Genomic DNA, 9,915 nt, shown 5'->3' on the forward strand with positions numbered 1-9,915 from the left:
AAAGTTAACACATTAACAAACATATTAATTAACTAAATCACCATCTTTTTATTGAATATGAGTCATTGTTATTAGGTGCCAAAAGATAGAAAGATAAAGGAGAAATAGTCTTTCTCTTCTCAGGGAGTAGAACTAGAAAGACACGTACACAGTGTCTAGAATATAAGGTATTATATTTTATTATAATGTGTTTTTAAAAAAATATTTTATTTTTTGTGAGAGAGAGAAAGAAAGAGAGTGAGCAGGGGAGGAGCAGAGAGAGAGGGAGACAGAGGATCTGGAGCAGGTTCTGTGCTGGTAGCCGAGAGCTCAATGTGGGGCTCGAACTCATGAACTACAAATCATGGCCTGAGCTGAAGTCAAATGCTTAACTGGCTGAGCCACCCAGGTGGCCCTATAATGTATTTTTATACTAGATTAGAAAACATGATAAAATATAATGCCTATGCAATGTTATTATTACTTTTTTTTTTTTTTATATCTTAGGCCTGATTCAGTAACACACTTTTTGTTCATGGTATATTTACTCAATAAACAAATACTAATTAAATGTGAAAAGTAGAAGAGATACAAGCCAAATACTTGAACAAGTCTTCTCAAAGCTGGGCAATATGAAAATAACTGGTGGGGTAGGGGTGGGGAGGGGGCTTCAAAATGATGACTCCCCAGGGATTTTGATTTAATTAGATAAGTAAGTAAGCTGCTGCTGCTGTGAGAGAGAGAGAGAGAGAGAGCGTGAGAGAGAGAGAGAGCAAGAGCAAGTGTTAGCCAGGGAGGGAGAAAGAGAGGGAGAGGGAAAGAATACCAAGCAGACTCCCCCTGTCAGTGCAGAGTCCTATGTGGGGCTCAAAGGGCTCAAACTCATGGACCGTGAGATCATGACCTGAGCCTAAATCAAGAGTTGGATGCTTAGCCAACTGAGCCCCCAGGTGCCCCAGGAAGTCAGCATTTTTAAAAGTTCCTCAGCTTTGAGAAGCAGCATTGTAGGGGCCTCATGGGGGAGAACGGTGAACCACACTTGGAGAGCAGGCAGAGGCTATTTTCAAGATTAGGGAATGTTGGAGCCTGAAGGATGGGTATCACTTATTTCAACAAAGTTTGATGGGAGCTCGAAGTAGGGAAGATGATATTCCCAGGAGAGGGAACACCATGGGCCAAGGAAGAAGCAGGAAAGGGCAGAGTATGTTCTGGAAGAATCAAACCTGGAGTGAGCCCACCATCTGCTATGTGAGCAGATGTAGTGGAAAAAAAGAGAGCTGAAACAATAGGTTGGGGTCAGACTATGGAGGAACTACAATGCGTCACCAAAAAGTTGGAACTTACTCTGCACCTGCTAGGGAACCACTGGAGATTTGGAAGCCAACAAGTGGCACGGACAAACCTTCATTTTAGGAGAACATGGGTGCATGTGGAGAATGAACTAGAGATAGGGAGAACTGGAGCAAAGAGAACCAATTTGGAAGCCCAGGCTTCCAATAGACTGGGTGAGGAAGAAGGCAAACCTGGACAGACCTGTGTTAGACCAGTTTGGACAGAGTATAGAGAGGAGAGTGGAATTGGTAGACATTTACGAGACAGCGTTGAATAGATCTGTTGGATAATTGTGTACTGAGGATGAAGACCAGTGTGCAGTCAGTGAACATCCAGAGGAAATATAAATATACTGAATGAGACAGTGGTATAGGCACGATGACCATACAGAAAGGCCTGACAGACGCTTGGTGCCACTGGCTGAGAGCTCAGGGGCAAGATTCAGCCTAATATGTGACATCCCAACCCCGAATCCCTTGTCCCATCATTGATACTTTTGCTTTGGTTTTCCTTTTATCCACATTACTTGAAAGAAGTACACATTTTAACAGCATGCATCAAAATGCCAGCACTCTGTTTTTGATCAGCAGAACTGCCATTTGACTCAGAGCTTCTAGAAGAAGGCCATTTGCAGCTCTTGCACCTTTCTCAAAAATGAAAGTTTTGAATAAAAGCCAGTCATAGAATTAAGTCAGGGCAAGTGGTGTCAGGGGTGAAATTCAAAAGACAATACATAATAATTGGTTTTAAAACAGGAGCCAGATGAATCATAAGGTCAGACATATGAAAGCACAAAGCTTTCTCAAGAAGACTTCGGGGCTAAGGTTGCGAAGACCTGTTAGAAAACAAAATGGCACCGACTGTGGTGGGGCCTACATGGGAGACCTACCTGGGAAACTGCTCACCATCTCCAGTGTGTCTGAGAGCCCTTGGTGAGAAGAAGATCTATCTCTTCCAACTGTTTATGGTTTCCACAGAAAGCTATTTCAACCATGTCTACAGTCATTGCTTTGTTTCCTCCAGAGAACCCATGGATCAGGGAGAAAGAAGACCATCAAGGGAAGTAAGAACATCCATGTGTCTGCTAGAAACCCTTAGTCATGCAGAGGAGGATCTCCAGGACCCAAGTGTGGGGTCTTAGAGAGGCACAGAATCTTAGAACTGAGAGGGAGGAAGGATACTGACATTGCAGCCTCAGTGATGGGCAGTGAAGCCAGAATGTGTGGTGACTGGCTCAGAATCAGGCGGCTGAGGAGTAGTGCGGTCAGCAATAGAACTAAGACCTCCCATCTCCCTGCTCAGATCTGGCCCACCTCCCCACTGCACCAGAGTCAGGCGGCCCCAAGACTGCACTGGTGTCCATGACTTTGACGTGGGGAGCAAGAGGAATCCCATCCGTTCAGAAATCGTTTTTGTTCTTTTACTCTTTTGTCCCACTCGCCACTAGCTTTCACTCTTTGTTTCATTGACCTGCAGAGCAAACTGGACACGGCCTTTTGGAGTTGGGGTTCAAGAGGCTGCAATGTGATTTCCTACAAGAAACATGTGTATTGTTATTGCCAGTTATGAGTTGCCTCTAGTCCTATGGCTACTCAGACTTTTCTCCTTGAGCCTTTTTGTTATATTGGGTGGAGTCCAGATTTTTTCCAATGAAAATGTTTGTACAAATAATGTTTGCCTCCTTGAGTTCCTCACACTCCCATCCCATTGTCTGGTTACCACCCCTGCAGCTTTGCCTCTTGACTGACCTGCTGCCTCTGACCATGCCCCAGTGTGTCCGGGATGCAGCTGGTTCTCCTGAGCTGGACCTGGATGGTCGTGGGAACAAGAGGGTTCTGGGAAATCTAACTCAGTTGGTGAATGCGCAGCGCCTGGGGCTAGTCTGTCAGGGTTCACAGGCCAGCTCCACCACTTCCCAGCTATGCAGTCCTGGGCATGTCAGCTCTTTGCCTCAGTTTCCACAACTGGAAATTAGAGATGATGATAAATAATAATAAAATAATAACAACTAATAAATGAACAATATAAACGAGTGAACTAAAAATGAATAATGGAAGATACAAATAATAAAGTTGTTATGTTAAATGAGTTAATATATGTGATGTTCTCGGGGCAGTTCTGGCTGTTATTCAATTGCTTGCTAATAGTAGTAGTAGTAGTAGTAGTAGTAGTAGTAGTAGTAGTAGTAATAGTACCGGTCCTACTATCCTTATGGTACCTTCAACACAGTCTGGGAGGAAAGCCAGCAAAAGAAGTGGGGTTGCAGAGAGAAGGGGGGATACATAAAGAAAGAAGCATGATTAAAATCTCGTGTGCTACCTGAAGGTATGACAGAGATACAAATATGGAGACAATAAGAGACTGGAATTTGATGCCTCTCCAGGCCACGGTTCTCTTCTTTTTTTTTTTTTTAATATTTTAAATGTTTATTCATTTAAAAAAATTTTTTAACGTTTTTTATTTATTTCTGAGAGAGAGAGAGAGAGAGAGAGAGCGTAAGCCGGGGAGGGTCAGAAAGAGAGGGAGACACAGAATCTGAAGCAGGCTTCAGGCTCTGAGCCAGCTGTCAGCACAGAGCCCGACGTGGGTCTCGAACCCATGAACCGTGAGATCACGACCTGAGCTGAAGTCAGATGCTTAACCGACTGAGCCACCCAGGTGCCCCTGTTTATTCATTTTTGAAAAACAGAGACAGAGCATGAGCGGCAGAGGGGCAGCACAGCATCTGAAGCAGGCTCCAAGCTCTGGGCTGTCAGCGCAGAGCCCGATGCGGGGTTTGAACCCATGAACCGCAAGATCATGACCTGACCCTAAGTCCAATGCTTAGCCAACTGAGCCACCCAGGTGCTCCAAGTGCCTCTCTTGAGGCCCAAATAGACTTCTCCCTTTTGGGTCCTCTGAGCTCCTCCTATAGTAAAACTTCTCCCTTGAGTTTCTTTGAGTGAAGGTTTGTTCCATGTGACCAAAGGATTCCTAAAGAAGGACAAAAGTAAATCGTGTGAGGCTGAAAGCAGACAGACATCTTTCTCCTGTATCTTTGGCCTTCTTGAGGACAGAGTCCTGGCTTAGCCTTCATGTCCAGGTGGATCTCTGGCCAAGCTCCATTTTGGGTAATTGAGTTTAAATAAGCAAAGCCTGGTCCCACAGTAGCAAGCGCTACCCAGGTCATTCAAGTGAGTGCTATGAGCTAGGAGACATGGTGACAGGGAACTGGTTTTCTCCTGGAAAGCAAGACTGGCTCCACAGAGAAAGTGCGTCTTGTTCCATTTTGTACAGAATCTGGCACACAGAGGGGCTCAAGGAATAGGGACTGTGGAATACATAAAGGAAGTGGCATATAGCTGTGGCCAAATGGTCAGGCAGTCAGAGGAGGAAGTGAATGCTCTGTGGCTGGGTGGGTGTGGTGGACATGGGGACTACATTCTTGGGTGTTAATATCCTCAGTGGGAGGGTATTATAGAACAGCTTTTGGGTGTAGATTTGGTCCATCTTTATTTCCATTTCTAGACCTCTTTCACTCTCAGTCATTTACTATTTCAGAGATTTCCAAAATAATCAAAACGGGTTAAATCAGAATTTGCACATAAATTTACTTTAGATTTTATTATATCATCGGTTTTTTAATTGATTAATTGCATTTGGGTTTCACGGTGGGTCAAGGTTTTCCTCTAATCTTTATAGTACTTGGAGGTCCTCTGGGCTCTTAATGAGTGGAGATTGATTATATTCTCCTTACCTTCAAACCCTGCTGAGAAAGGAGGGCAGGTGTGGAGAAAATCTTGATCTAGACATTGGATTCATCCCTGGACTTTTCAGAGGGATGATATTTAAAATATTTAGCTACCAGTACTGTGCAGGCTCCAGTAAATTGGGTTCAAACATTACTCCAGTCAGGGTCAGAACAACCTGTCTGGTGAGTTCTCCCTGAATACCAACCTTGCTGTCTCCAGATGTGGTTTGCTAGAATTTGGAAGGTTGTTTTTGTTGTTGTTTTTGTTTTTAGAAACCCACAGTTCCCAGCGCTTGACTTCTAAGTGTGAGATTTTTGAATATGGTAAGCAGAGAGGTGCAGACCAGCCTGCACTCAGGGCTCACTGGGGCAAAGCCCATTCTCATAATGGAATAGGATCCTTCAGTTATGAAAATGGAGGCAATTTTCAACACTTGCCTTCATTTCATTATGTAGAGATTTTTGTAATGTGGCTCCCGGCCTCTGGCCTTTTGAGTCTCTCTCCACCCATCTTTGTACGGTGGTCATGTCATACACCTGACACACGTGTAGATCTAACCAGAGACTTGGGGGAAGGACAGAGGCCCTCTCACAGCCCCTCTCCAGCATGAAGAATGAGTGGTCTGACTCCTGTCCCCACCTCCCGTGGCTCGCCTCACACAGAGACACAGGCATTTGCCAGCTGGCTCCCTTTCCCCTTTAACTGAAACTTCCCTCCTTGATGATTTCACTTCAGACACCGCTTTCCCTAAACCTTGCCTTGACTAGAATCATGCTAATGTTGACAGTTCTTCCCCCACCCCCACCCGCTTTGTTATATCCTGCAACCCAGAGAGAGTGTGAGGTGAGCCTGTCGGAGGAGATGAAAGATGGCAAGAAATGGGTGTTTGGGGACCAGTTCTTTGGTGACATCGACTCTGCAATCCTTTTTTCACTCTCAATACCTTAACTCCCTCTCTCGCCTTCTCCCTCTCCCTCGCTCCCCCTGCCTGCTCTTCCCTCTCATTCTCTCTGAAATGGTGTGTGCCTCCAGTAATTTACATAATACTCTTCTGACACCTTTACTTTAGTCATCAATCACGGTACCTTCTCTCAGTCTATCTTTTGTCTGAGCATGTCTCTTCTTTATCAGGCCATGCACAAAAGATTAATTTCACAGTTTTTCTCCCTTCTTTCTTTCCTTGCAAGATACAAAGCTCATGAAATGACAGAAGCAAGATAATGAAAACAACAATGCAAGCAATTTTTTTTTGTTCTTGCAGGTTGGATCTCAAGATACTTTTTCTAACCTCATTGTGTGCCATCTGTCTTAGAAAAGGTCTGCTCTGTATTTTTTTTAATACCTTTCTGATGCTGCTCTGTAGACTACCTGGGGGCGGGGGGGTGGATTACATATTTAAATCAGGTCAGAGCCTTTAGTTTTCAAAATCTTTGGAACAATTAAAGCAAGGGGCCCATCTCTAATGGAGGCATGGACTACTGCACAATGCCCACGCCCCAATTAATATTAATGAGCTCTTATGCATAGCCAATTTATGACATTTGATTGACTCACCCAACCACCCTTCAACCTGTCTTATAAAGTGAAATATATGGCAAAGAGGGACTTATTTGCATATGCATATGTTCTTAATATTAATTAGGCTAATGGATCTAAGGACTTGGAGATAATTTGGGTCCTGGTGAAGAAGGGAAAAAAAGAAACTACCACCCACAAAACACAAAAGTGTTCCATGTCCTGTGTCTGCACTTGAACAAAAGAAGTTGAAGTGGAAGGTAAAAATAACTCGTGCCAGTATTTCCTCCTTTTCTTGTATTCCACAGGATTCAGAGTTTTAAAAAATAAAAATATTAACCTCAGGCATTAGTATTACTTATCTTCTGTCTTCCATTTAAATTGGGAAAGTTTAAATAGATGATGGACGAACATAAAAATAAAAGCCTAGTTCAACTGTATGCCGGCAGCTGTAGGTCAGATCTCTCCCGTCAGCTCCGGACGCTGCAGCTTCAGGAGGATGCGGTGTCTCACAGAGATGCGTGTCAGACATAGGACAAAGGGTTATGTCAGGAGGAAGTGTTCCCAAGGACATCTGCTTTAGCAGGGTCACTAATGGAATTTATCCCCACTGTGGAGTGGCTAGGAAGAACTCTTTTGATGTAGCCTAATTAAGCCTAGAGAGCAGAGTCAAACTTCTTGAATTTTGTTACGGAGAGCGGGAGCAACACATCCCCTGACTTTTCTTCCCAACCATCCTTTAAAGTCCAACCATGATGATCTTTGAGACCAATGATAGAAGGAAAACCATTTATGTATCTACTCACCCTCTATATTCTAAAGGACGTCGATAACAGGTAACTAGGAGGCCTTGGACAGCAGGATAGCGCATGTCATAGGAGCTTGTCGTTATGGTACCATAAAAAAGGTCATCATAAATGATCATAGTGACTATTACTTGAATGCTTCTTCTGTAACAAATGGTACGAAAAGCATGTTCCATATTCATTCTGTCTTCTCCTTGTTGTGTAAAGTGTGGCAGTTTGGAATGCTGAGGCCAGGATTACACTTAGGGGGACTGTGACTCTGAAGTATAATCTCTTTCCATTGGTTTTTCAAGGTTGGGACCGCTCAAGAGTATCGTAGACTAGAGGTAGCTCATCCTGGAGTCAATAAAAACAGCAACTGGCACCACAGGAAGAGGGACTTCCTGCATCTTCCTCAGATGGCCAGTGGCTTGGCTAACTCCATGATGTCCAACACCAGTAGTTAACATTCAAAGTAGACATTATCGTTTGTTGCCACACAGATAAAAGAAAGTGAAATACAGAAGGAAACTTGATTAGTTAACAGTTCAGGAAAGTCTTTTGGAACAAAAAAAAAATTACTTGTATTTAACATTAATGAATGAAAACTCTCTATAGGATAAGTCCTACTGGACAGAAATCTTCCAGAGCTTGCTAGAGTGATCATGTCCATGGAAAGAAGGATGGGGTAAATAGATGGGGACCGAATGAGGCCTGTGCTGGGAATCCAGGGTGGTGACATTAGAGACGAGCAAGGAATAGAGGCCTCCAGAGCCAGGGATGACCTCACGGATTCTTCTTATCTTGGCTCCCCGTCTCCCCTCTGAAGTCTAGTGGCTGGGCACCACTGGAATGCTAAAACTCCCCTGGGGGGTTTACCTTCTGGTGACACTCCTAATGAATTTTATGAGTTGCCACAGTCCTTACCTAGCTCTCTTGTCCAAGTGTGTATCTTATGTGAGCATACATTTTGGGGAGTGGGAGGAGCGGAAACTGCTGAGGAAACACAAGGAGAAAAGGAAGAGACCCCTTCTTCCTGGAGGTCCCACACTGGGGGTCCAGCGCTTACAGGACTGGTGGGGACAAACATGAGTCCTTCTCTCTGATAATCGTTTGTTCTGCCCAAACTTGTTACTTTTTTTTTTTTTTTTTTTTTAATTATCTCCACTGCTGAAAATGCTTTGACTATGTTGTAAAGATGTGACAGGTAGTGAAAGAGTGTGTATGAAGTGATTAGGGAGCTGATATACTTTATTCTCATCTCATATTAAATATATGTTCATTACAGCAAGAGTTTGTTCACAGAGAAAAAGTAGGAGAAGCAGGACTGAGGGGTGCCTAATGCCCTTTCTTCTCATTCACGAACTCAATAAGAGTAACTTAGCAGAATGGTTCAGTGTGTGGGCTCTGGGTCCAGCTGCTTGGAATTGTATCATGGTTCCACCTTTTATGACTTGGGTACCCTTAGACATATTACTTAACCTCCCAGCACCTCGGTTTTTACCTTCTATGAAAGAAGTATAATAAGAGCATCTATCTCACACTGTGTTGTTGTGAAGTGTAGATATGTGTAGTGTTTGGCACATAGTGAATGCTCAGTATGTATTGACTCTCAGTATTACCATGTTTCTCCACTCAGTTGATACCTTTTTCACTTAGCATTTTTGGAATTCACTGAAGAATGCTCTCTTTCAGTAAACAATGTCATCGCCATTGCCATGGCAACACCATGGCCAGTCATTTTATTAGTTGCTGGGAATGAGGAGGGCAGATGTGACCTCTGTCCTCATAGAGCTTATGATCTAGCTGAGCAGAAAGGTATTTAATAGCCAAATACAGCAGAGTATGATAAGTGTTAGAGTGAGGATTTATGTGAGTCACTGGAGGGGTCACAACAGGGAACTGCCTAAGTTCTAGATGTCTGGGAAGATCCCGGAGCTGGTATCTGAAGGACAGGTCAGAGAGAGGTACTGGAAGGAGGTCAGAGAGGAGTGGGGCGGGAAAGGCGGTAAGAGTACCATCAGTAAACTCCCAAAGATGGCAAGGAGCAGAAGAAGGCTCAGGGGACTAGATGGAGGTTCGAGTGGCTGGACCTTAAAAACTTCAGGAAGGAAAATGGTGAGGGAAGGTGGGGCCCAGCCATGTGAGGTGTGCTTAGCCATTCAAGGAAGTGGGATCTACACCATGAGTAGTGGGAAACCACTTGTGGATTTAAAGCCAGACAGTTATAAGTACTGACATTTCCATTTTGCAAAGATGGGGAGGGTGTACTGGCTGGTGAGGAGCCAGCTGCTACCATGGCAATGAGAGAGGGCAGGGATAAGTACCCTCCAGTGCCCTCTGGTCGAATACTTGTCTGTTGAACAATAGCTAGACTGCTAGACTGGCCCACATTGAGCCAGACTAGGAAGGGCAAGTCGTGTGCTTCAGTGCGTGAGGGGCCATCTGAACACCGGACACCCATCTGCGAGCTCCAGGAACATTTTTACTTAAACCCTCTAGTTGTATTTTCTCTTCTCTTCTCTCTCCTCTCTCTCCTCTCCTCTCCTCTCCTCTCCTCTCCTCTCCCCCTC

At 44.2% G+C, this 9,915-nt stretch overlaps 1 long non-coding RNA gene across 1 annotated transcript in view; it reads left to right on the forward strand.

The window, feature by feature from the left end:
* Positions 1-9,102: 9,102 nt before the first annotated feature.
* LOC120237164 overlaps positions 9,103-9,915 on the forward strand; it is a 10,849-nt gene continuing 10,036 nt past the window's right edge. The window contains exon 1 of the long non-coding RNA XR_005529876.1: positions 9,103-9,160. This is a non-coding gene — a long non-coding RNA (uncharacterized LOC120237164). The remainder of the gene's footprint in view (positions 9,161-9,915) is intronic.

This window comes from Hyaena hyaena, unplaced genomic scaffold, assembly GCF_003009895.1.
Source record: "Hyaena hyaena isolate Hyena2069 unplaced genomic scaffold, ASM300989v1 scaffold_173, whole genome shotgun sequence".
In the NCBI taxonomy this organism is placed as follows: Eukaryota; Metazoa; Chordata; class Mammalia; order Carnivora; family Hyaenidae; genus Hyaena; species Hyaena hyaena.